The sequence below is a fragment of the Lissotriton helveticus genome, chromosome 8 (genome assembly GCF_964261635.1).
Source record: "Lissotriton helveticus chromosome 8, aLisHel1.1, whole genome shotgun sequence".
Taxonomy (NCBI): Eukaryota; Metazoa; Chordata; class Amphibia; order Caudata; family Salamandridae; genus Lissotriton; species Lissotriton helveticus.
In genome coordinates, this window is record NC_136069.1 from 500,633,058 (window position 1) to 500,657,813 (window position 24,756).

Below are 24,756 nucleotides of genomic sequence, written 5' to 3' on the forward strand. Positions count from 1 at the left end.
ATGCTGTATGTTAATTGATTGTTGGTTTTGTTGATTATTTTTTATTTTCTTTATTTTTTAAGCATTTTTTTTTATTGTGATTGTGTTTCATAATTTATTAAACTTTCTAACATTTCATTGTCAGAAATTTCATAATTATCATTGAATATACATTGTAGTCTCTGAGGGTGTAAAATGTCCTCATTTTCAAGGAGGTTATCTACTGCTTGTACACATTGCAGTAGTTCTTTGTCTAAAGTTTCATCGAAAAATTCAATATCATTTTCATCAATGATTTCTTGGCTGCTCTCTTGCAGGACAATTTGAAATTCAACTTTCTGTTCGCCTTCCATTTTGCCTGAAATTTAGATTAAAAAAATATATATTAGTAGAGATAGGGCACTGTTGGGATTAATTTTAGATAGGCAGTTTTTATCAGTGAATTTATCTTTGGGCAGTGTATAGTATCAGAGTGGAAGTAGGAATATAAAAAAGTGTATGTGATTTAACGTAAGTAAATTCATAATTATACAAGAGAAGCCTAACTCCATCCATAACTATAACAGAGAAGTCTATCTAAATCTATAACTACTACAGAGGGAAAATATATATATCTGTGACAGCGCTCCGGTTAGCGCCCCGGTTCGCGTACCTGACGCGTAACGGAACTTCGCGAAGCGAAGCTGATTGGCTCTCCGGTGTCTGTCAACATTCTAAACAGTCCGGAGCGGCCGCCATCTTGTCTCTCGGTAGGATCGAGAGACAAGATGTGGTGAAAAACGAAGGGGGAAATGAAGGAAAGGGGGCAAGGTAGACCCCTCCTGACCCCCTAGGATTGATGAGGGGGATATTAAAGTGCCCCGCGGGGCAAAAAAGAATTTTTTTTTTGCGATTTTACGCCGTAGAGGCGCGTCCCGGTACGCGAACCGGGCAGCTCACCGGTCAGCTAACCGGGCAGCTAACCGGCAGCGTAGCTGTCAACATTGTAAACAGTCCGGAGCGGCCGCCATCTTGTCTCTCGGTAGGTTCGAGAGACAAGATGTGGTGAAAAAAAAGAAGGGGGAAATGAAGGAAAGGGGGCAAGGTAAACCCCTCCTAACCCCCTAGTCCCCCGCGATTTTTCGCGGTAGAGGTGCTTCCCGGTACGCAAACCGGGCAGCTAACCGGCAGCGTAACGGGAGTCCGCCATCTTGTGTTTTTGGAGCGTCCGGTTCGCGTACCGGGTAGCGTCCCGGTAAGCGTAACAAGGGGAAAACCAAGAGAAACAGTAAAAAAAAAATGAAGGGAATAGATTTCCAGCAAACTTGGCAAAATTGTAGGGACTGTTTGTTTGATGTGCCTTTGCAAGGCCTCAAGATATGTGCACGTGTGGATTTTGTCTAATTAAGGTTAAAAAAAATATATATATCTGTAAGCGTGCTCCGGCACGCTTACGTTACGGGTTTTGTTTGCGCTGCAGAGCCGATACGTCACGGTTATGCGACGCGTCATGAGGCGTCTCACGTGGCTACGTGATACGTCACGTAATAAAGAATATATTTTACAGCTATAGATATTAGCTTTTAAAAAACCAATGAAATTCACTGAAAAAACCATAGGTTATAGACCATATATAGTTATGAATTTGCATTTACAAAACCTTGAAAATTCACTGAAAAAACCATAGGTTAGAGACCATATATAGTTAGCTGGACATTTTATTGACATAAAACCAATGAAATTCCATATATAGTTAGTTGCACTAACTATATATCGCGCACCCGCAATCCACTGCTGATGATGTCACATATTACATCATTCATGACATGGTCAGTGACATCACTGATGACATCACTGATGACATCTCAAATGACATCACTGATGACATCACTGATGACATCTCAAATGACATCACTGATGACATCATGACACACTAATACCAGTTACTACATACGCACTCACTGATTCCTACGTCTACACACACATTCACTCATTCACCCATACAATCACTCATACATACAGTCACTCATTATTACAACACTATCATATGCACTCATACACCTATGCAGACACTCACACACTGCCACTCATCCATGGAGTTACTCACACACCTAGTCAGTCCTGTAAAGAATCAATCACACTTCCATTTCCTCATCTATACAGTTAAACACAGAACACCATACTTCAGTGACATCACTGATGACATCACTGATGACATCTCAAATGACATCACTGATGACATCTCAAATGACATCACTGATGACATCATGACACACCAATACCAGTTACTACATACGCACTCACTGATTCCTACGTCTACACACACATTCACTCATTCACCCATACAATCACTCATACATACAGTCACTCATTATTACAACACTATCATATGCACTCATACACCTAGTCAGTCCTGTGAAGAATCAATCACACTTCGATTTCCTCATCTATACAGTTAAACACAGAACACCATACTTTTTCACACATATACTAACACATACTTACTCTCTTATACAATCACTGATACAAGTACACATTGATATGCACAGAGTCACACACCTCCCAGCCAGCCACACACACACTCAGTCTTCCATACATCCACTCATTCTTCAATATGTAAAACATATTTAAACTTTACAAAAACACACAGACACTAGATGATGTCATCAGTGATGTCATTTGAGATGTCATCAGTGATGTCATCAGTGATGTCATTTGAGATGTCATCAGTGATGTCATCAGTGATGTCACTGACCATGTCATGAATGATGTAATATGTGACATCATCAGCAGTGGATTGCGGGTGCGCGATATATAGTTAGTGCAACTAACTATATATGGAATTTCATTGGTTTTATGTCAATAAAATGTCCAGCTAACTATATATGGTCTCTAACCTATGGTTTTTTCAGTGAATTTTCAAGGTTTTGTAAATGCAAATTCATAACTATATATGGTCTATAACCTATGTTTTTTTCAGTGAATATATATATATATATATATATATATAAATATATATATATATATATATATGTATTAACTTAATAATAATACAAAATATTCTATATTTTTAGAGTAGGATAGCGGGAGGGTAAAATTTACAATTACCACTCCAGTGAGTGCAACAGTAGGGAAAGCTTTGGATAGCGGAAGAGTTAAAATGACTATTCCTACTCCAGTGAGTGCAACAGTAGACAAAGCATTGGATAGTGGGAGGGTACAAATTACTATTCCCACTCCGGTGAGTGCAACAGTAGGGAAAGCGTTGGATAGCGGGAGGGTAAAATGTAATATTCCCACTCCAGTGAGTGCAACAGTAGGGAAAGTGTTGGATGTGTAGGGGTAAAAATGACTATTCTCACTCCAGTGAGTTCAACAGTAGAGAAAGTAATGATTTAGTATTTAAATACAAATACATCAATTATCAATACCAATAAAATATTAATTAACATTAATTACCAATTACAAAATATGATTTAATTAATTAATTATAAATACCAATAAATTACATTTATTAAAAATTAATTACCTAATAATAATTAATTAACAACAGCATAGAAAGTGTTGGATAGGGTAGGGGTAAAAATTAGTATTCCCACTCCAGTGAGTGCAACAGCAGGGAACGTGTTGGATTGCGTAGGGCTAAAAATTACTATTACCCACTCCAGAGAGTGCAACAGTAGGGAAAGTGTTGGATGTGTAGGGGTAAACATTACTGTTCCCACTCCAGAGAGTGCAACAGCAGGGAAAGTGTTGGATAGTGTAGGGGTAAAAATTACTATTCCCACTCCAGAGAGTGCAACAGTAGGGAAAGTGCTGGATAGTGTAGGGGTAAAAATTACTATTCCCACTCCAGTGAGTGCAACAGTAGAGAAAGTAATGATTTAGTATTTAAATACAAATAAATCAATTATCAATACCAATAAAATATTAATTAACATTAATTACCAATTACAAAATATGATATAATTAATTAATTATAAATACCAATAAATATCATTTATTAAAAATTAATTACCTAATAATAATTAATTAATAACCAATTAATGTTCAATACCAAACAAAAAGTAATAAAATTACCACTTAATAATTAATTAACAGTAACCTAATTATCAATACACAAAATCATTTCAATTATTACTAAATTACAATTAAATTACTTCCCACCCTATTCCCCTATAAACTCACAACCCACTCTGAATAATAAATTAATACAATTAATATAATGATCAATTAATAAACATTATTTACCAATTAATAAAAAATAATTATCAATTAATGAAAATGAATTACCAATAATTAATTAACAATAAATTAATCATCAATACCAATAAATATTCCCCTATAAACCCACAACCCGCTACAGAACTAAAACGCAAAATTAAATGAAAAATAATTATTAATTCCTTAAATGTATATTTAATTTACTATATATACATTATTTCCCACCCTATTCCCCTATAAACTCATAACACGCTACGGAATTAAATTACGCAAAAATTAAATAACATAAAATTCATTGCTTTAAAAAAATTCAAACATACATTACAAAAATAATACAATGTTTTAACACATATACTAACACTTAAAACACTATTGAAAAATTTGATATTTTTAACAATTATATTATGACTGTCAATATTACTAACTTCAGTATTATGAAAATCGATACTTCTTACCTTAATTTCGATATTCTGCACCACTATATTTTTGCCACTTGATATTCTGTTCGATATTGTGGCTGTTCACCGTCCCCATCATGTCTACAAAACTGGGGACAGGCAGTAGAGGTGTCTGTACTCTACTTTGGCGATGTAGGAACAGCAGCAGCCAAGGGGTTTTCAATTGTGCTCTCAGACCTAGGGGGATATGTACAAGGAAGTGGAGGTGAGAGGCGTTAGCCTTCTTGGCTTAACGCCTCTCTCCTCCACTTCTGAAACCCAAACCTGTACCATATTTACAAGAATGTGGTGCAGCCTTGCATTTCCCCAGAAATAGTGCTTAGTTTATCAACTTAGCGCCATCGCAGTCACCCTTGCACCAGAGTGCAAGGGTGTCTGCGTGCAGGGGAGGATTGTTTATGTGTCAGAAGGTGTCCCTTCCTGCACATTAACAATCCTAGAAAAGCCATTGACACTTTCTTGCGCGCTGCTTCATGCAGCACACGTGAAAGTGATTTTTTTTCTCAAAAGTGTGTTTATATACAAGAAGGAACACCTTCCTGTACATAAACACACAATAGAATGTTGCTTTTTCCATGTGTGCTGCACAAGGCAGCACGCATGGAAAAAGCAAAAACGAGGAGAAATAATACATTTCTCTTCGTTTTGCCATTTTAAAACCAGATTTTACCTGGTCTTAATTTTGGAGCAGCCTCCTATGTACGCCACCCTTGTACATGGGGGCAGCGTCAAAATGAAAAGGGTGTTGTGGTGGAACGCCCACTGCAACACCCACTGCACACCCCTTTCACGTTAACCATATCATTAAAGGGGGCCTTACGTACGTTAAGTGGCTTAACACTGCCTTGTACATAAGGTGCAGCCCCTATCGCCACCACAACATTACTATAGGTAGCGTTGTTGTGGCGATAGCGGCTTGTACATATGCCCCCCAGTCTTTAAATTGACATCAGTGTCAGATGAGTGATGAACCGCATGCTGGAAAGGCAAGGAATCTCGCTTAATGGACTACCCAGGATATTGGGCAGTCACCATGTGTCTTTTGCTGGTCACAACATGAAATGGCTCAGCATCAAAGGGAGAATCAGATTTTTGTTTTCTAGAATGAAGGGCAAGCACTCAATCTCCTCTAGTGAAAATAACGTCTTTTGCATCTGAGCACTTGTTAGCATAGGCCTTAATTTTCCTTTTACAATACAAATCTTTTAAACAGGTGTCGTCCTCCGTACTTGATCTTCTATTGGTGCATTGAGGTAACCTGGTTATCGTGGCTCTCCTGAACATCAAGGTTGCAGGGCTTTCATCTGTGGTCAAGTGAGGGGTCAAATGGTAAGCTCTAAGAGTAGAATTCAAGACAGTTTTAAGGTTGAGGTTTTTCAATACAGCACTCTGAACACCTTTCTTGAGAATACTTGTGAAACAGTTGACCAGGTCATTGGCCTGTTCCCAAAGAGGTGTGCTTTTCTATGCTTCACATTAAGCTGATTGAGAAAGGCTCTGAATTCTCTATTGTTGAAAGGTTGGCTGGTGTCAGGTTTTAGGATCACGGACACACCCCATATTGTGAGGATGCCATTCAATTCCTCAATAACTCTTTCATTAGTGAGAGATGAGAGATCTTCTATCAATGGAAAATGTGAGTATTCATCAACAATCACCATCAAGTGATGTCCATAGTTAAGAGTACCGAAGAAGTCAACAGCATTTCTTATCCGTACATGCTTTTGCAACTCTGACAAGTTTAAGTTGTTTTGAGTGGTTTTTTGATGAAAGGCAGTTGCACAGATGACAGGTCTTTAATTATCTTTCAATTCTCTCATTGAGATGAGGAAACCAGACTCAGTCTCAGTGAGCTCCCTATGTGGATGTTCCTCATGGGCCTTTTCAATTATCTGTGGTCACAGATTCTCCGGAATAACAGTTCTCAAACCTCTCAAAACAATGTCTTCTCAAGTAATGGACAGTTAATTTTTGCCATTTTTAAACTTCTGGTATTTACTGTCACTGGTCAGAGGGTGATAATGCTGGTTACAAGACTGATGTGTAAAAATGTCTTTTAGTTTTAACATATTGCAATCTTGACTGGCGGCAGTGACAATTTTGTTCCAGGCAGCTGGTTTGCTTGATTTCACAATTAAAGTTATCTAGGCTTCAGCCATCTTGAAAGGGGCACCGTCATGATACTTTAGAGGCACCCTTGAGAAGTGGCCAGTAGGGTTTTGATCTTTCCCTGGATGGTGCACGATTGTGCAGGTGTATTCTTGCAATCAAAGACCCAACGTGCAATGTGAGGAGGCATCTTGTCCTTTGAGCTGTCAAAGATGGTTAAAGATTCTTGATGGTCGGTCACAAGCGTAAAAGGCTTTCCATATAAGAATACATGGAAATGTTCACAAGCCTATACCACTGCAAATTTTCTTTCTCAGGATTTAAATAAGCACGTTCAGTTTGGGACAAACTTCTGCTTACATAGGCCTCAGTATGTCTTCGAGCATTTGAGTGTGTGCTGTGTTGTGCAAGGTAAGTATCAACAATAACCTCTATATGAAGCTTTGGATTAAAGAATGCCATTACTGTAGTGTTCTCGATAGCTTGTTCTTTTTTTTAATCTCTGCTTGCATTCACGTGACCAATGAAATAATAATATATTTTTCTTCAAGTCTCTCAACGGAGCACCTACGGTGGCAAAGTCTTGTATATATCTATAACAGTTGCTGGACATGCCAAGGAACAAATGGAACATGGAAACATCTTGTGGGGGACTGGCAGTGGCCAATGCTTGCACTTTAGCTGGGTCGGGTGTCATACCCACTTCAGAAAAGATATGGCCACTGAATTTTTATGGAACTCACATTTCTCAGCATTCAAAGTTAAACCTGCATCAACAAGTAACCTACACACTTGCATAGGAGTTTTATTGTGCGCTTTCTGTGTAGCTCTGAAAACCAATACATCATGTCTATAATTGCAGGCATTCATGACAAGCTGTATGATACATTGAACAACATCTTGAAAAAGGTCTGCAGCTGATGTCACACTGAAATGTAGACTTTTATATAAGAACAAATCAATATGCATAGAAAGAGTTGCAATGTACCTGCAAATCTCTTCCAGTTCCAACTGATGATATCCTTTATTCAAATCAATGCAAGAGAATACATTTGCATCATTAAATTGTGTGTTCAGGTCAGCGATGTGCGAACCTGGTTGTCGTTCTCTTATTTGCCTTGTTAGCTTGATGCATGTCAACACAAATGCAAACAGCTCCTTGACTGTCCATTTTAGATACTACCACTATGTGAAAAACCCATGGCGTTGGACCAGTGGAAGGCTCAATGTTACTTTATTTGAGAAAGCTTTCAAGTTCTTTTTCAACAACTTCCTGTAAATGAAATGCAATTCATCTGTGTGACAGAGCAATAGGACAGAGGTCCTCATTTATGTGTAATTGTACTTTCATAGTCTTGAGTTTTCCAAACCCATGAAACATCGAAGAGAACTGACTTACAATTCCTTGATGAGCATTCATGTTACAGATCAATGATATCAGTCGCATATCAGCAACTGTGCTAAAGCTAAATATTCAAGCATTTGATCCCGTACCTAGAAGTACATGAATGGGTGCCTATACTTTTGTTTTCTTGTGTTTCATCATTGCTACAAATGAACCTTGGCTTTTTAAGTTCGTTGAGCCAGCCCATGTTTGCACTTTAATTTTTGATGGTGTGAGTCAGGCAAGGAAGATACTTTAGTATAGGCCACACCGCACTAAGAGTGCCCAATTATACCGGCAGGTAGGTATCACACCTGTTTAAACACAAAGCTCATAATTTATGGGGATTTGGCGAAGGGCAGCGCAGCAAGTCAGCTTGCTGCACTGCCCTATGCCAAAGTGAAAGGGAAGGAATGCATAGTTGGGCATACTTATGAGCCCCGTGCGTCACAAGAGTGCCACTTTTTGTGATGCTGCAGTGGCTCAAACTTCAAAATCATTTCTATGAGATCATGTAAAGCCACTTTGCATGGCTTTGAATGGCCTGATTGATATGGAGTAAGGCAAGGGAGTAAAAATAATTGCCGTGTCTTACTCTGGGCTCAGGGGGCATTCTTTGGGCATTTTGGTGGGTGTTCCCATACAACACCCATGGATTTTTATGCTTCCCAAGATTTACAAGACCTTTTAAACTTGGGGATGCACCAAAACCGTATGCCTCAGATGGGAGGTTTAATGAGGAGAAATAACTTTATGTCTCCACTTTTATTCTTCTTTCCATGTGTGCTGCATTCTGCTTCACACAGAGAAAGAGGAAAACGCTTGTCAGAATTGTTTTTTATGCAGGAAGGTATGCTGTGTATTCACAATAGGAGGCCAGGGGTCATGTAACATGACAGCCCCAGTGGTATACCTTCAAATCTGTACCTGGCTCAAATCTTTAAGCATAATACTTGGAATGTTTGTGAAATGGTAAAAGTTGTAAGTCTGCACTTTGCTATGATTGCCCTGTCAAATGTATTAGTGTTTATGAAAATGACAACTTTATATTCACAGCATAGTTTTTGTTACTGAACGGGACTGCTTCCATTACAATACCTATGCTTGAGAAAATTCACTTATCCTTGCAAAATGGCGCAAGCATGTGTGCATTGATGTGTGGCTGCCAAAGTGCACCAGCTCACAAGGAGAGAAACAATGCCTCATAATTTAGTAGATCTGGTGCATTGTTGCTCTCTCCCTTTGGCGCCAGGCTGCCCAGCATCTTTGCTGAAGCGTCACTGTGCATCAAAGAACAGTAAGTCTGGTCCTCAATCTCACACACTCACACTCACTACCTATCACTGACTCTCACTCACTTTCACACACACACACACATGCTTACACAATCAGATCCATGTTCACCCACACACTCATTCTCTCTCTCTCACATAAACACACTCTCACCTGCAAGGATGCAAATAATATACATTTAAAAATATTTCTATTTACATCAGCTGCCACCAAAGGACTGGTTCCAGCTAAGTGTTCACCAAATTTTTAAACAACACTTATATAGAAAAATAGAACATTATTCACTATCAGTATGAAGAAAAACAAGCTGCATCTAAGGAATTTGGAGCCGCCCAGTGTTATTGGTACTGATTATGCCACCTTTGAGGCTAGGGATTGATTAGGCAGAGCTTGGGGTTGTATGTGTAGTGTTGTGTGAGCTAGCAATGAAGGAACACTTTTGGCTCCTGATGTAATCCATAGAACTGTGAAGTAAGTGTTGGAGCGTAGTGAAGTGAATGCATGTTTCGAATGTTGCGTTTGTGGTTAAGGCCCCATAATGGTGAAGTGCTCGAAAGGGGCCCAGAAAAAGGCGACGTTTCTCATAATTATCAAAGATGACCCAGAGGCCAGCACGTCGCAATGGTTTGCAATACCAAGAAGCATCAGAAAGAATACTACTTGCCACATCAGAAACTTTCACAAACAGTTATAAAGCTGACGCCTTCCTGAAACCAACACCACCATTCGGTACTGACAAAAAGCAGAATAGTAATGATACATGGACTGTTTGGATAGAGACAATTGATGATTTCATTGGTGTACTAGAAGAAACAGAGCATGTTCAAATACCTTATGAATCTTGCTGGTGGAGGTGTAAAAAAAAGTCATAAAGAAAAATTACATACTGTTCGATCAAAGAAGCTTTTCAGTCAAGAATTGCAAAACATTGGTGAAACCATCAGCACATTTGTTGAGAGACTGGATACAATCATCAAACACTGTAAGTTCAGTAAATTGAAATGAAGCTATACATCTCAGAGTTCTTGACGGATGTCAGTCAGATTCATTGAGACAAAAAATGCTAAAATAAACTCTTAGTCTAAGTTATCATGGCTGTCAGAGCTGAAGATTATGCTGATCAACAGGCTGTTGACATGGAGGCCAGAGGTGCCCAGAGTGAGCTAGTCATGAACATAAAATGTAAGCCAAAGCACAAGGAAAAAAATAAATGTTACCTCAGGTGTGGATTTTCTTTTCCGCATGAAAGTAAATGTCCTGCCATTGGACAGATTATCAAAGTCTGTGGGAAGTAGAACCATTCTGTGAAGGTGTGCAAGGCAAAGGACTAAAGATATTGGGTCATTGCGCAAAAACAAAAGTCCTGTGGTCAGGGCCCAAATATTTATACCCCATTTTTTCTCTGTTCTCTTTGAGACAAGGGTCTCTGAGCCCAGTCCAAACCAGTTCTACACTCTCTGGCCCAGCTTCACATACAGGTGGTGGAGACAGCATTGTGCACAGGAGGCACTGCATATTCAGGTGCTAGTGGAAACTCCTTCCACCACTCTAAATGTAGACCAGGCCTATCCAGCCCAACTCTGAGTCACCAAGGAAAGGCAGGACACACCTTAACACCCCTTGGGCTGTTTACCGTGAATTCACATCCCTGTCCCTGTAAAATTAGCGATTTCGCTAATAGGAGTAGCAAATTACCATGAAGTTGAACTTCATGGTAATTTGCAAAAACTTTGAAAAATACACTTTTGTGCATTTTTCAAAGTTTCATGTTGCACACACACATGCCCTTAGGGCATGTGTGCATGCACCATATGTGCACGGATCAATTTCAGGGGTGCAACAGGGTGTCATTTTGACACCCTTTGCACCCTTGAAATTGCACGAGCAAATTGTGAGTATCTACTGGTACTCGCAAATTTCTCATGCAATCTCCAATTCATTCCTATGGGCCTGGGGGCCCATAGGAATGAATGGACAGCATTCCTTAATTGCGACTAGCTATTTGCGAGTAGCAATTAAGGAATGTGTAGGAATTGCTATTTTTATAGAGATTCCTACATGCATAGGCTTTTGTGAATCCTAAATAGTGATTCCTTAAAAATCGCTATTTAGGAATCGCAATTCCTTCTGTTGATGCATGTGGCAGTAAATGCCTACTTTCTACAAGTGTCATTTTCAAACACACTATGTAAAAAACATCTCTCTAAAAATATGTGTCATTAAATTCTGAGTTCAGAGAATCTAAACTCAATTTCTCTATCTCATCCCAATGAAAAGTTATACTCTTAAGATCTAACAAAGCATCTCCCAAGTTTGCTAATGGGACAGATAGCCTTTCAATAGAGGAAAGCTACATTGGCAGTATTTCACTATCAGGGATTTACAGGCCCAGGACACCCACAGTGAACTGTACTAGGGACTTAGTAGTAAATCAATTAAGCCAAACATGGAAATACCAATCCATAAACACAATTTACAGTAGGAGCACTTGCATCTTAACACTGAACAGCAGTGAGAAAGTGTGCTGAGGCACAAACCAGCAAAACGAAGTCCAATGTACCATTAAAGACAACAGGGCAGAAACCAAAAAGACAGGGGAAACACGCCAAAAGATGCCAGGTCTAACAGGTGTTTATCAAAATGTATGCCTTCCATCACAATAATATTCTTTAATAAATGTTTTAGATTAAGACATTCCCTGTCTTAGAAAATTGAGGGTATGCGTATTGCTTTCATTCGTTATACCTCAAACTGCCAGGTGTATCTAAAAACAACTAGTTCCACATTTGTCTGAAATATTTGATATTGTTTGGGCTACTCATATTCGGAGCATTGCAAATAATTTTGCAATGTAGCATCGTTGCCATTTTATTATCCTTCAACAGCACTAAAAACCTTCTAATTGTTTTTGTGAGGTAAGAGACCAAAAAATATGCAGCTAATTTGTGATGCCTTTGTGGTGTCTTTGTAATTGTTTAAACTAAATGTAATTTTGAAAAGGTGTCTTGTTCAGGTTATATTTATAAACTACTTAACACTTGCTCCGCGAATATGCAAAGAAAGCCAAAATCGGAGTGTAAAAAAACAATGTGCAATCTAGTTAAATCCTTTGAAAACAAGTAAACATGCAAATCTGGCTTGTGAGCCATTATTTGCGCTAATTACTATGGCTTAAGTACATGTCCTTTATCATTATGATGCACGGGTTGTGTCAAGACATCAAGTAGAGGCGAGACACTTCAGACTAAAGAAATCAAAGAACAAATATATTTATTAAGTTGTAATATAGTGCTTCGTGCTCCTCAGTGTGTCAGTGCACTTTACATAGAACAATCAAGCAAGAGTCAAAGACTCACAAATTAACTGCGCATGGCAAATATTAACGAGTATAATAATAACAATATCAGGGTGCCAAAATAACATTTTAGGATCAATTCAGTAGAAATGAAAGAGTAGGAAGAAGTGCATCTGAAAGAAGAAATTATTGCAGGAAGAAATGCACGGCCAATGGTTTCTAACTTGGTCTGTGGCCTACCTTGATATGCTGCAATTGCCATTTTTGACATCATTTTATATGCATGTACAAAATTGCACTTGCTCCATGGCCAGCTCCACCCTCTTCCCTATTGGACAATCATTTCTTGCATTTATTGTGCATGCTTTGTTTGTCATATGTGGTAGAGCACTAATTAAATACATCATGAAATGCTGATTGTAGACAATAATTTTAAATGTTTATTTATATGAACAGTCATTTCAGGACTCACTGTGGTATGGACCCTTGCCATAACTTGCCCTCATGACATAAAGGGGTCCACCCGCCATAAGTGCGGAGGTCCCGCCTTGACAATTAGGATGCGCCCACCGCTGTGGCGGGCGCATCCTGTATTTTTACCATTGCGGCGAGCGGTGCAGAAAGCGCCGCCCGCCGCAATGGTAAAAATGCACGTTGTGCATTTCAAAGCACAACATGACAGGCACCGTGCGGTACCTGCAATGTTGCACTTTGAAATGCGGGGGCCCATGTGCACCCCCCACCCCCAGGACTCCCAGGGGGCCCGCAACGGGCCCCCGCAGGGAGTCTCCGCATGCCTTTCCGTGGCCGCATTGCCGCCACGGAAAGGCATTGGAAAATGCCCATCATAATATGGCTGGTGGTGTCTGATAGACACTGCCACCATATTATTCCTTTTCCACCCCGGCCGCAAGGAGACCAGGGTGGAAAAGCGGCAGACGGTCTTTCCGTCCGCCGAGGTCCCCCCGCCATACTAATATGGCGGAGGGAAAACAAGTGTGGATGTCGGGCGGATTGCCCCCGCCAGGCTGGCGGTGGCTACGGCCAGCCTGGTGGGGGCAATCCTCCCGACATCATAATGGGCCCCAAAGTGCTTAAACCTGAGGATTGGTAATTTTGCAAGTATCTCTGACCTCACCTGCCACAACCGTGAGTCAGTTCTTGCATAGCCTAAGCATGCGCCTGTTAGGGCCTACCAACTCACTCGCGCACAGCGTTGCCAAGAGCTGCGTTGGTAAGAACCTCTCCACTGTTGCCAAGGAGCACCACTCACATGCGCATAGAGCATCATCGAAATCTTCACCGCTAGGAAACCTTCCCAAGCAGTTTTCGCTCAACATAAGCAACTCAGGGCGGCCATCTTCAGGTGTTGTTTTTTCTTCTTTTGTCAGCTCATTGCTAAGTCACGTCCTATCTACGTGCAGGAGCCAACGTGTGTGTAACTTTTACACGTTCTCGACACTTCTGAATCACGTTACCCTCTATAAGCGCGTCACTTGGGGCATCTACAGCGCCAACGCTCCGGTGATGCGCACACCTGTAACACTTCTCAGTGACACACACACCCTCAGCTGTGTCAAATTCAGCCTCAGCATTACCATTTTTTCAGTCCTTGCTTCATCTACGCTGCATCCAACTCACAGGCACTGTTTTTTTTCCCACAAGTGCTCATCACATGGTGATGTGCACACCCACAGCTTGAAATAACTTATCATCTATGATTTCACATGTGGTGAGTTTAGCAATCGCTAATTTTTAAAGATAATTGTGTACATTTCTCTACGTTTAGCTGTCATGTCTGTACAACACATTGCTGTTTGCTTACCACCCCAGTTTCTAGGTGAACCTTGCACTCTGTCTATATCGTGGGAAGACTGGATAATTATTTTTGATAATTACTTGGATGCATTATATGGTCAGGAATTTTCTGAGAAACGAAAAAAGCATTACTTCTCAGTGCTCAAGGCAAAGAAGGTCAACTAGTTTTCAGATTTCTTCCGCAAGCCTTGCAAGCAAATGGCCAACCCATGCTGGATGATTAAAAGGAAGCCATATGTAGGCTAGAAGTGAGATTTGCGAAGGAAGAGAATTTAGTAATGAACCGCTATAAATTCAATGCTCACCAGCAACTCAGCAAGGAGACCATTGATGAATTTGTTGCGAGACTGAGCGAACTTTCTGTAAAATGCAAATTCGGCGCAATGATGGGTGAACTAATTAGGGACCAGTTGATCTTCCAATGTAATAATCGCAAAATTCAAGAGAGACTGTGGGCTGCAAAGAACCCCACCCTAAAAGTTGCTATTGATTTGGCTAAAGTCATTGAACAGTCAGAAGTCCGCATGAATGAGCCTCAAAAAAGTAACTTACACCAAGAAGTGTCTGAAGTCTCCAAAAAGACTTTGGGTGATGAAAATGATTTAGCGGATGATGAATCTGTAGCCTTTGTAAAAAACATGAATAGACCCTGGAGCAAAAAAAATATGTTAATAAGGACACCTAGCAAGTTTTGTTTGAGATGTGGAATGGGCACACGTCCGAGTCAAAAAAGTCTGCTTTGTGTCCAACAAGGAATGTTTGAAGTGTTTTTTAAAATCAATTTGTAAAGTTTCCACATAGGGGTCATGCGCTGCTCGATACCGTGAAGGACCGTTCTGCCGGGATTACATGATTACAGATATAGATTCCACAAACAAAATTTACTTGGACCATAACAGACCCCTATGTGGAAACTTTACAAATTGATTTTAAAAACCACTTGTTCTTAATATATGACTGATTACCAGATCACAGCGCTACAGATACATACTATAAGCCCTGAAGAAGACCTTGTCAAAGGACGAAACGCGTTGGCGGTTTCAAAAGGTTTTAACAAAAGAAAAATAAAGGATGAAATTGAAGATAATCACAACATCGACTCTTCTTTGAAATATGATTGTGCATATGAGTGTATAATGATCATTTGTTTGTAAAGTGTGCTGGGCTATTCTTTGCAGTTGAATTTGGGTAAGCAGGTTGTATTGGACCAACTTCCCATTTATTTGAGGTATAGGGGATTGTGCCTCCAGACCCTTTTTGCACCTTTTGAATGTACTAGAAAGGGAAACAAGGACGTGTGCGGGCACCTATGCTCTGATTCCCAAAAATTTGTGCAACCTAAATGTTTGAAGTGTGGTCACTTGGGCCATTTCTCACAAATGTGCAAGACAATAAACCGTTCGAAAGTAGCAGTTGTTCTAGACTTCTCCTCAGAAACAAAAAGAGAAAAGGAGAGGTTGTTAGTTGTCAATGACTGTAACGTAACCATAGAAAATGAATAGACAGAGAATAGACCAAAAGCTCTATTCCTCATTGAAGGTCGGCAAGTGTCTCTGATGGTTGACATGGGCTCCAGGTACATCCTTATCCCCAGGTCCATGCTACAGAAGGAATGGGGTAGTAAAGATTTGCTCCATAGCGACATATCTCCTGCAGGGTACCAAGGTGACACTATAGAGCTCCTAGGTTATTTTGAAGCAGACATTTCTTTTGATGACAGGTCTACAAAGGGTAAGATCTATGTAGTGGTTGATGGGCCTCCAATCTTAGGTTGGAGACATCAATATGATCTTCATACCATTGTAAATCCTAGGGCACCCTCCCAGGTCATGGTTGTGAACGGACACAACTTAGACAACATTCTTCAAGAAGCTATCACAGTGTTCAGAAAGGAACTAGGTGAATTAAAAGGGTATGCCTACAAGATCCATCTGAAAAAAGATGTTTTGCCTGTCCAGCACAAGCTAATGAGAGTTCCCTTACTTGTCAGGGATGAGGTCAAGTCCTTGATTGAGGAAATGCTTAAAGGTGGGGTGATTGAGCCTGTGGAGGCTTCCACTTGGGCGTCTCCGGTTGTCATAACCAAGAAGGCTGATGGGAAAATTATGTTTTGTGTAGACCTTAGGTCACTGAATAAGTGTGTGGTTGTAGACACATTTCCCCTGCCCAACATCGGAGAATTAGTCACTACATTGAAGGGGGCGAGGTTCTTCTCCAAACTAGACCTCAAGAGCGCATATCATCAAATAAAACTACATGATAGCTCTAAACACCTGACAGCATTTATAACAACGGAAGGAATCTTCCAATTCACACGACTCCTTTTAGGGCTAATTTCAGCAGCCAGTGTGTTCCAAAGGATGGTCACTGTAATTTTTAAGGGTGTTCAGAAGGCAGTGGTTTTTCCAGATAACATCCTTGTCTTTGGGGACTCCATCCCGGATCACAACCAGGTACTCAAATCTGTGTTACAGAGAATGCTGAAGCTGGTCTTACTCTTTGCAAGGAAAAATGTTCCTTTCTTGTCCAACATATTGAGTACCTTGGATATGAGATCTCGGCTCTGGGAGTTAAGCTCAAAAAGAACATGTTGCAGGCAAGTCAATTAGCTCCGTGTCCCTCTGATAAGGACCAGTTGGGGTCCTTCATGGGGATAATAGAATATTACTCTAAACATGTGAAGAATTTTTCAGACAAAACGCTGTCCTTTAGAATTTTACTGAAGAAAGATATGACATTTACATGGGGTAATGACCAAGCTACATGTGTTGACCTGATTAAGAAAAAAATATGCAAAGCTGGTGACATAAAGCATACCTCTGTTGTCATGGTTGATGCGAGTGCAACGGGCCTCAGTGTTATACTCTTACAAAAATATCCTGAAGGGGAGAGGACCATTGCCTTTGCCGCCCATACTCTCACCTCATCAGAACAGAACTATTCAAACATTGAGAAAGAGGTGCTGGCTGCCGCATGGCGTGTTCAGTACTTTCGCACCATACTTGTAGGGCACAAAATTCCTTTTGAAAACTGATCACAAACCCTTGGTTTAGGTTTTGTGTCCTGATGAGGCGGACAAAGGTTCTCCCAGATTGGCAAGGCTTGCAGCCAAACTTCAAGAATATCAATATGATGTTACTCATATTCAGGGTTGGCGGAATTTTCAGGCAGATTGCCTCTCCAGAATCTCTGTCAAGTGGGAGGATCTTCATGTTGGGTCCCTTGCAATTGCCAACGAGGAAGGAGCAGTAGCCTCTGTTCGGGATGTGGTTGCCAATGGTGAGGTGAGGGCACTTTCACTCATGATGAATGATGCAAAGCTATTCCTGTTTACCATGTTCTTAAAGAAGTCATGGATCTGGTTAAACTTGGTTATAGACGAGAGAGTTGTGTACATGTTTCTGTTTGTCCGTTTCTGAAAGTTTTGGATGAGCTGTCCTTATGAGGGGTGGGAAATTCATTCCCCCTTCCTCCGTTAGGCCCAAACTCCTCAAATTAGCCCATCAGGGACATTTGGGACAGACCTTGACTCAACGCAGACTCAAAGCTGAGTTTTGGTGGCAGGGCATGGATCTTCAGGTGTCATCCTGGATTGAAAATTATCCTGCTTGCAAGGAGCGGGAGAAAAGACTTAAGGTCACAGTTGGGTCAACCATGGGTCACATTGCAACTCCCAGTTGTCCGTGGCACACTGTTTGCTTGGATTTCATTGGGCCCATGGATGAACTACCTTCTAACCAGTGTTTTGCCATTGGGGTCTTAGATGTCTTTTCCAAGTGGTTAACTGTCTGATTTGTTAAGGACATGACCACTGACAACACTGTTCTCTTTTTGAAAAATCTTATTCAAGAGGAAGGCTATCCCTCAACACTCATCACAGACAAGGGTACCCAACTTGTATGTCACAACTTGCGCACATTCCTACTTACTTCAATGAGTATTACCGCTGTTACCATTGCTTTAAGTTTCTTTGCATTTTTGTTTCTTTTTCTTTCCTCTGTAAAGGAGGAAGATGTGTTGTACATTTGTACTCCTCGCAATATGGCCATCCAATGTTATGTCGCCTTTCTTTGTGTTTCCCCTTTCCTCCCCTTCCAAAATACCTGCGAGTATTCTAGCTTGTTGAGTCTGTATGTTCTACAAGTGTCAGTTGATCGTCTGGTCAGCCGGTAAAGAGTTTGCTCGCCTGTGACTGCTAATACACAAGTCATCTTACCTCATGAAGGCGTTGTGCTTTTTTCTACAAGTTTACGACAAAATCATTTTATTATGACTTTGACTGTGAATATCAACTTGGCAAAGGGAATTACTGGGGGAATTGATATCACACAATTTGCACCTCAAGAAATGTTGCAGGTGTAGAGGGGGTACTCAGAGAGCAAAGTTTCAGTGTTGGACTGGGACAGAAAAGACATGAACAGGTTCAGGAACCAAAATAAAAGTTGCCCCCTGTAGTGAATTACTAATTGACTAAACAAATCTTCAAAGTTTGCTATTAAGGCAATTTTTGAACTAGGTACAACACGCTGTATAAGTGTTTTGTAAGGTATGGAAGACTACATGGATTTGAGCCTATTGCAGGCAATGTTTGCTTTAATGTCAGGGAAACAAAACGACACAGCAGGCCATAAAAGAGACACACATACAGCCCAAAAATACAGCCCTTACGGGCTGGTTAAACAGGCCAGTCCAGTCCCACCCAGTGCAGTTTCCCTCTGGAGTTGTTTTTCCAATTTGAGTGTTCGAAATGGAGCCATTTGCTTTCTATTTATCTGCATGTTTATTCCTTGACCCTACTAATGCCTCGCTTGGCGCTTTGGCCTAAAACTCCGCATTAATGCATTATTGAAACTAACCCCGGGCACAATACTCCGCTACGCCAGCAGAGTAGGCAGGGTTTTTCCAAATACACGCTCAGTTGGGAATGCAAAGTTTACCCAAAAACTCCAACCCCGCGGCGTAGCGGAGTTTGCCCTGCCACCCACCCCACTTTCCGGCTCACCTGGTCATGCTGGTGATTTCTTGCCCTGCCCTTGCTGTCCTTTCCTCCTGTCGGTCTCCAGTTCTCTCCACTCCAGGCTCATCCGACTCCTCAGACACTCTTCATCACTCTTGGGAAGACTGCGCATGAGCGCGCATGCGCAACTCTTGGGAAGACTGGGCATGCGCGGTCCTCCCAAGAGTGACATCGAGGATATGTGAGTCAGACTAGCCTGAGTGGAGAGAGGGGAGATAGCCAGGAGGACAGCCCGGGCAGGGCATGGAAGCACCGGCATGAACAGGTAAGTCTGCGGAGACCTCGGGGTAGGTGGCAGCAGGGCGGGGGGCGGAGCAGAATTCCACAGAGTTTTTTAGCCAACTCCGTGGAATTCCGTGAAGTGGCTCTCTGCCAACACGGCCCATCCTTAATTAAAACATTAGAAATCCGATTAAAACAACTAACTAAAAAGAAGAGTCAGTCACTAATAATTATATACATTTCTACGTTTTTATATTAAAACCCAAATGTTTGCACAATGAAATACAGCCAAAGTCAATGTAGTATTTCTGAACTGTCAAGTCAGAAGTACGTCACGGCACTGGCTTTTTTTATAGAATGGTGTTGAACGTAGGGTGCGTGCACAGTACAGTAACTGATACTGTTTTAGTTTCTGTATCCAAAAGATCCTGTAGTCCACTTGTTTGTAGGATTTTGCTAAATTTTATGAGTCAACAATAATTTTAGGTTTTATTATAAATCATTTTAATTTATAGAAATAACGAACGCCTTGACAATGTTTCGTGTAGGAGCCTGTGACAGCATTGCCCAGTGTCTCTTTTATATCTAAATAATACATTTATAACGTTCATAGAGTACTTGTAAACTAATATATTTCAAATTCAGTGTGTACTGTGCTGGATCTCGAAAACTGCAAGTCTATCACCTTATGAAAAACAAACATTAATTTGCAAAATATTTGCAAACTGTCACTTTATCTCACACAGGAAGGTATAGATGATATATTTACTTTTTAGTTGCAAGTTTACACTTACACGGTTACTGTTATTATTTTGTTAATTAAAAAGAAAACGACAACAAGCTAAACAAACAACATTTTATAAACTGCCCTGTAAAATATTTGAAACCACTCTGTTAATTTGTTTATCAGATGTACTACCCCCGGGGCCAGATATCTAAAGAACTTACAAAAATACAAATTGTATTAAAATATCACTTTTTAATTAGACAAAAAAACGTAAGCTCTTGTTTTTGGAGCTATTGCATTAGTTCTATATTTGGTTGGCTAGATTTAAAATTGGTATTGATGCTTCTCTATGTGATACCCGGTAAGACGTGCATATGCTAACACAGACAGCGAAAAAAGGTAAGGTGATGGATGGACATGTTTAATGAACCCGAACACTTGCATTTACTCTATGCAGACTTGGCCTGGCATATTATTATTATTATTAAACTTATATAGCACACAGCTACCCTGAGGCATCCCGGCGCTTTGAACAGTGCATCAACCGTGAAACCATAAGATGGTTGGATCACCTCATGCAGGAAACAGATGTGTTTTCAGGCCCCTTCGAAAGCGCAAGATGCAGGTCTCAGCACGAAGTTTTAGGGGCAGAGAGTTCCAGAGCGTTGCTGTATGCACGGAGAAACGTCTCCCGCCCGTACGCGATCTTTTTACTCTCGGGACATGGAGCAAGCATTTCTGATCGGACCTCAGCGCTCTGGTCGCTTTATAAGGCACTGCCAAATTCTTCAGGATAGATGGTCCGTTACCCTGAAGAATTTTGTGTGCGATGCAGAGTGCCTTAAACCTCACTCTCTCCCGCACCGGTAACCAGTGCAGAGCCTTAAGGGCGGGTCTAGCCGATTCTGTTCTGGGGATGCCCATGAGTAGTCTAGCCGCCGCGTTTTGCACCTGCTGAAGTTTGTTAAAAGTGGATTCAGGGGCGCCCAGAAAAAGACCATTACTGTAGTCAAGGCGAGATGTTATCAAACCCTGAATCAACAACTTCTTCGATGGAAAAGGTAGGAGCGGGAAGATTTTACGAGCGGCCCGCAGCAGGGCAAAACATACTCCCGCAGTTCTTTTAGCGTGAGTTTTAAAGGAGAGATCTTGCTCCAGCCAGACTCCCAGGCTCTTAATCTCCTCTTTCATGATGGGGAAATCACCCATACAACTTGGCCAGCATGTTAAAGGCAATGGGGGAGCTTTGTTTCCAAGCAGCATAATCTCTGTTTTAGAGCCGTTCAGCTTCAGAGCTGAGCTGCTCATCCAGGTGTAGACGTCCACCAGGCATGAGTGCAACAAGTCAGGGTTCTCCACCAGTTGAGGAAGGGCGACCACCAGCTGAGTATCATCAGCATAGCTGATGATCTTGATGTTATAAGGGGCCACCACATCCTCCAGGGGGGCCATGTAGACATTAAATAATGTCGGGCTCAAGGACGAGCCCTGCGGCACCCCCCACTGGAGAGAGATGGATGTAGACTTGTTGCTGCCTTCCCAGACCTGGTAAGACCGGTCTTCGAGAAATGAATAAAGCCATTTCAAGGCATCCCCTGCGACCCCCACCTCTGACAGTCGTTGAGTCAACACCCGATGGTTCACGGTGTCGAACGCAGCACTCAGATCCAGGAGGATCACTGCCACTGATCCTCCCGAGTCTAAGATGCGTCTAGATTCTTCAACGACTGCCAGGAGGGCCGTGTCAGTACCTTGACCCGGGCGAAAACCGGTCTGCGAGTCTCGAAGCAGACCATTCGACTCTAAAAAATTGGACAGTCGATGGTTTGCAAGCTTCTCAGCGATTTTGCCGAGGCCTGGCAGCAGAGAAATAGGCCTGTAGTTGGCCAGCTCCGCCGTGTCAAGGTTAGATTTTTTTAACAGGGCCTTAACCACAGCTTTTTTCCAGCTAGGTGGCACCAGACCATGAGAAAAAGAGGCATTTATCAGGTCCGTAATGGGCCCTACCACAGCGGTTGCTGCTTGCTTTAAGATTTTAAAAGGAACTGGGTCCATAGGGGAGCCGCTTTTTATGGAGGTTATGGCTTTTAGCGTTTCAGCTTCTGAAACTGGGCCAAACGTGTCCAGGTAAATCAGACGCTCTTTCCCCTGGGTTGGGGGAAGCTCTTCTTGGGTCCCTTGAGGTTTAGTAGCCTGAGGTAGGGAATTGAGTATTTTCACGATTTTGATGTGGAAAAAATCGGCCAACTCCTTGCACTTCTGAAGGTCATGAGTGGCTTCTGGTTCGGGGACCTTAAGGAGTTCTTGCACCACCTTAAAAGTTTCCCTGGACGAATTTGAGGCAAGTTGTATTCGTTCCTCGAGAAATTGCGTTTTTGCCAAGCGGAGGGCTGCTTTATAGCCTCTCATCGCTATCCAGTAGTCCTTACGCTTGGCAGCATCAAATTTCCTCCTCCAGGCCCTTTCAAGTTTCTTGCATCCTTTTTTTAGCAGGCGGAGCTCAGCCGTGAACCAAGGAGCAGAACCAATTCTTTTCTCCCTCTTCTGTATAGTTTTCATGGGAATGAGGGCGTCAAGCGAGGCATTCAGCCATCTGTTAAGGTCAGCATCTCCTTTAATCGGGTCTGACTCAGATGGAGGTTGTGACTTTGCCAGGTTGTGGGTCCAGTCCCTGATCGATAATCTGGACCATACACGGTCCACCACAACCGCTTGATGTGTCGGTGTTAAGGGCAATATGACTTGCCATTCCACCGAAACTAAAGAATGGTCTGACCATGGGAGAGGGAGGGCTGGTCTGGCCTTAAGCCGGAGGATGTTAGAAAAGACTGGGTCCAATAAATGGCCCCTCTCATGGGTGGCTCCTGCGTTAATTAGCTGGAGCTCACAAGCACTCAAATCGCCTTTAAGGTCTGTAGCAGTTGTGTCTGCTGTGTAATTGAAGTGCAAATTCAAATCCCCTAAGACAGTGAAAGTGGAAGTGGATGTAGCCAGCGATGTTACTGTTTCCATCACAGAACTTACAAAATTGCCCACACTGCCAGGGGGCCGGTAAATCAGCAGGCCTGCCAGTGTCACCGTAGGAGATATCTGTAGTGAAAAGTGGCAGCTCTCACAGTCGGCCACAAGTCCCTTCCAGGCCCTACATTTAAGATTATCTCGGTAAATAATGTCAAGACCGCCTCCTCGCCCCTCAGGCCTATCCAAATGAAATATGAGAAAGCCTGGTGGGAGGGCTAATACGATATCAGCGTCGGAACTGGAAGTAATCCAAGTTTCTGTCAGAAACAGGATATCCAGTTCCTGATCTTGAATAAGGGAATTGAGTTCCACAGCGTGACGCGGAAGTGACCTACAAATGAGCAGGCCCCAGAGTAAAGTGCTTTTACCTGAATGAGGAGGAACTAATGCGTCCAGTCCTCGTGGAGATGACGGTGAGAAACCCTTGTTAATAACAGGGTGGTTTTCGATGGGCAGGATGCTTAGTGCTAGTAGCTCCTCCCGGGAGTAGGTACAACGCAGTGGTAGTATATTTGGCATAGTGCCAGGCCCCAGGCCCGTCTGAGCCCGGACGAGCCCAGACGGGCAGGACTCTGGCTGGACTCCGGCGTGAGTCCGGCGACTCCGCTGCGCGTCTCCGCTGCGCGTCTTCATGGCGAGCTTTAAGTAGGGCGTGAAGTCCTGTCTGCGAGGCTAGTGCGCTGGCCGAAATGGCGCCGCAAAGAATCCCTGCCCCACCCAAGATGGCGGTGACAGTCCCCGAGTGTGTTCAAGGGTCTACGTGTTCCGCTCCCAACAGCGGTGCTTGTAGCCTTTTAAATGCGGTAAGCACTATGTGTGAGGGACAAAATTAAAATTAAACTATTAAAATGCAAACGATTTTAAAAAGCGCGAAAAGCGCTGCAAATGTCCTGCGAGCGCGCCTGTGATCTCCTGTGCAGCGCGGTTCAATATGCTGTCCATTAGTTATATTGGGCACCTTGCACCATACCAAAAAACCCCTTAGAGGTGATAGGCTAAAGACAACCTTTATTGAAAGCTATCCTAGTGGTAGCTATGGAGAGCAGCCTTCAGGCTAAGTCTTGGAGGAATGTAAAGCATTTGTTTTACCAGTCTATAATCTCTTGAATGACCAAATGAAAGGAGAACCACACCAGGTATATATATACATTATTTGTATTAATTCTAGACACACCGTACTAGTTTTGTTATGAGGCTAGAGGTAAAAGCATATACGTTTCACTTAATATC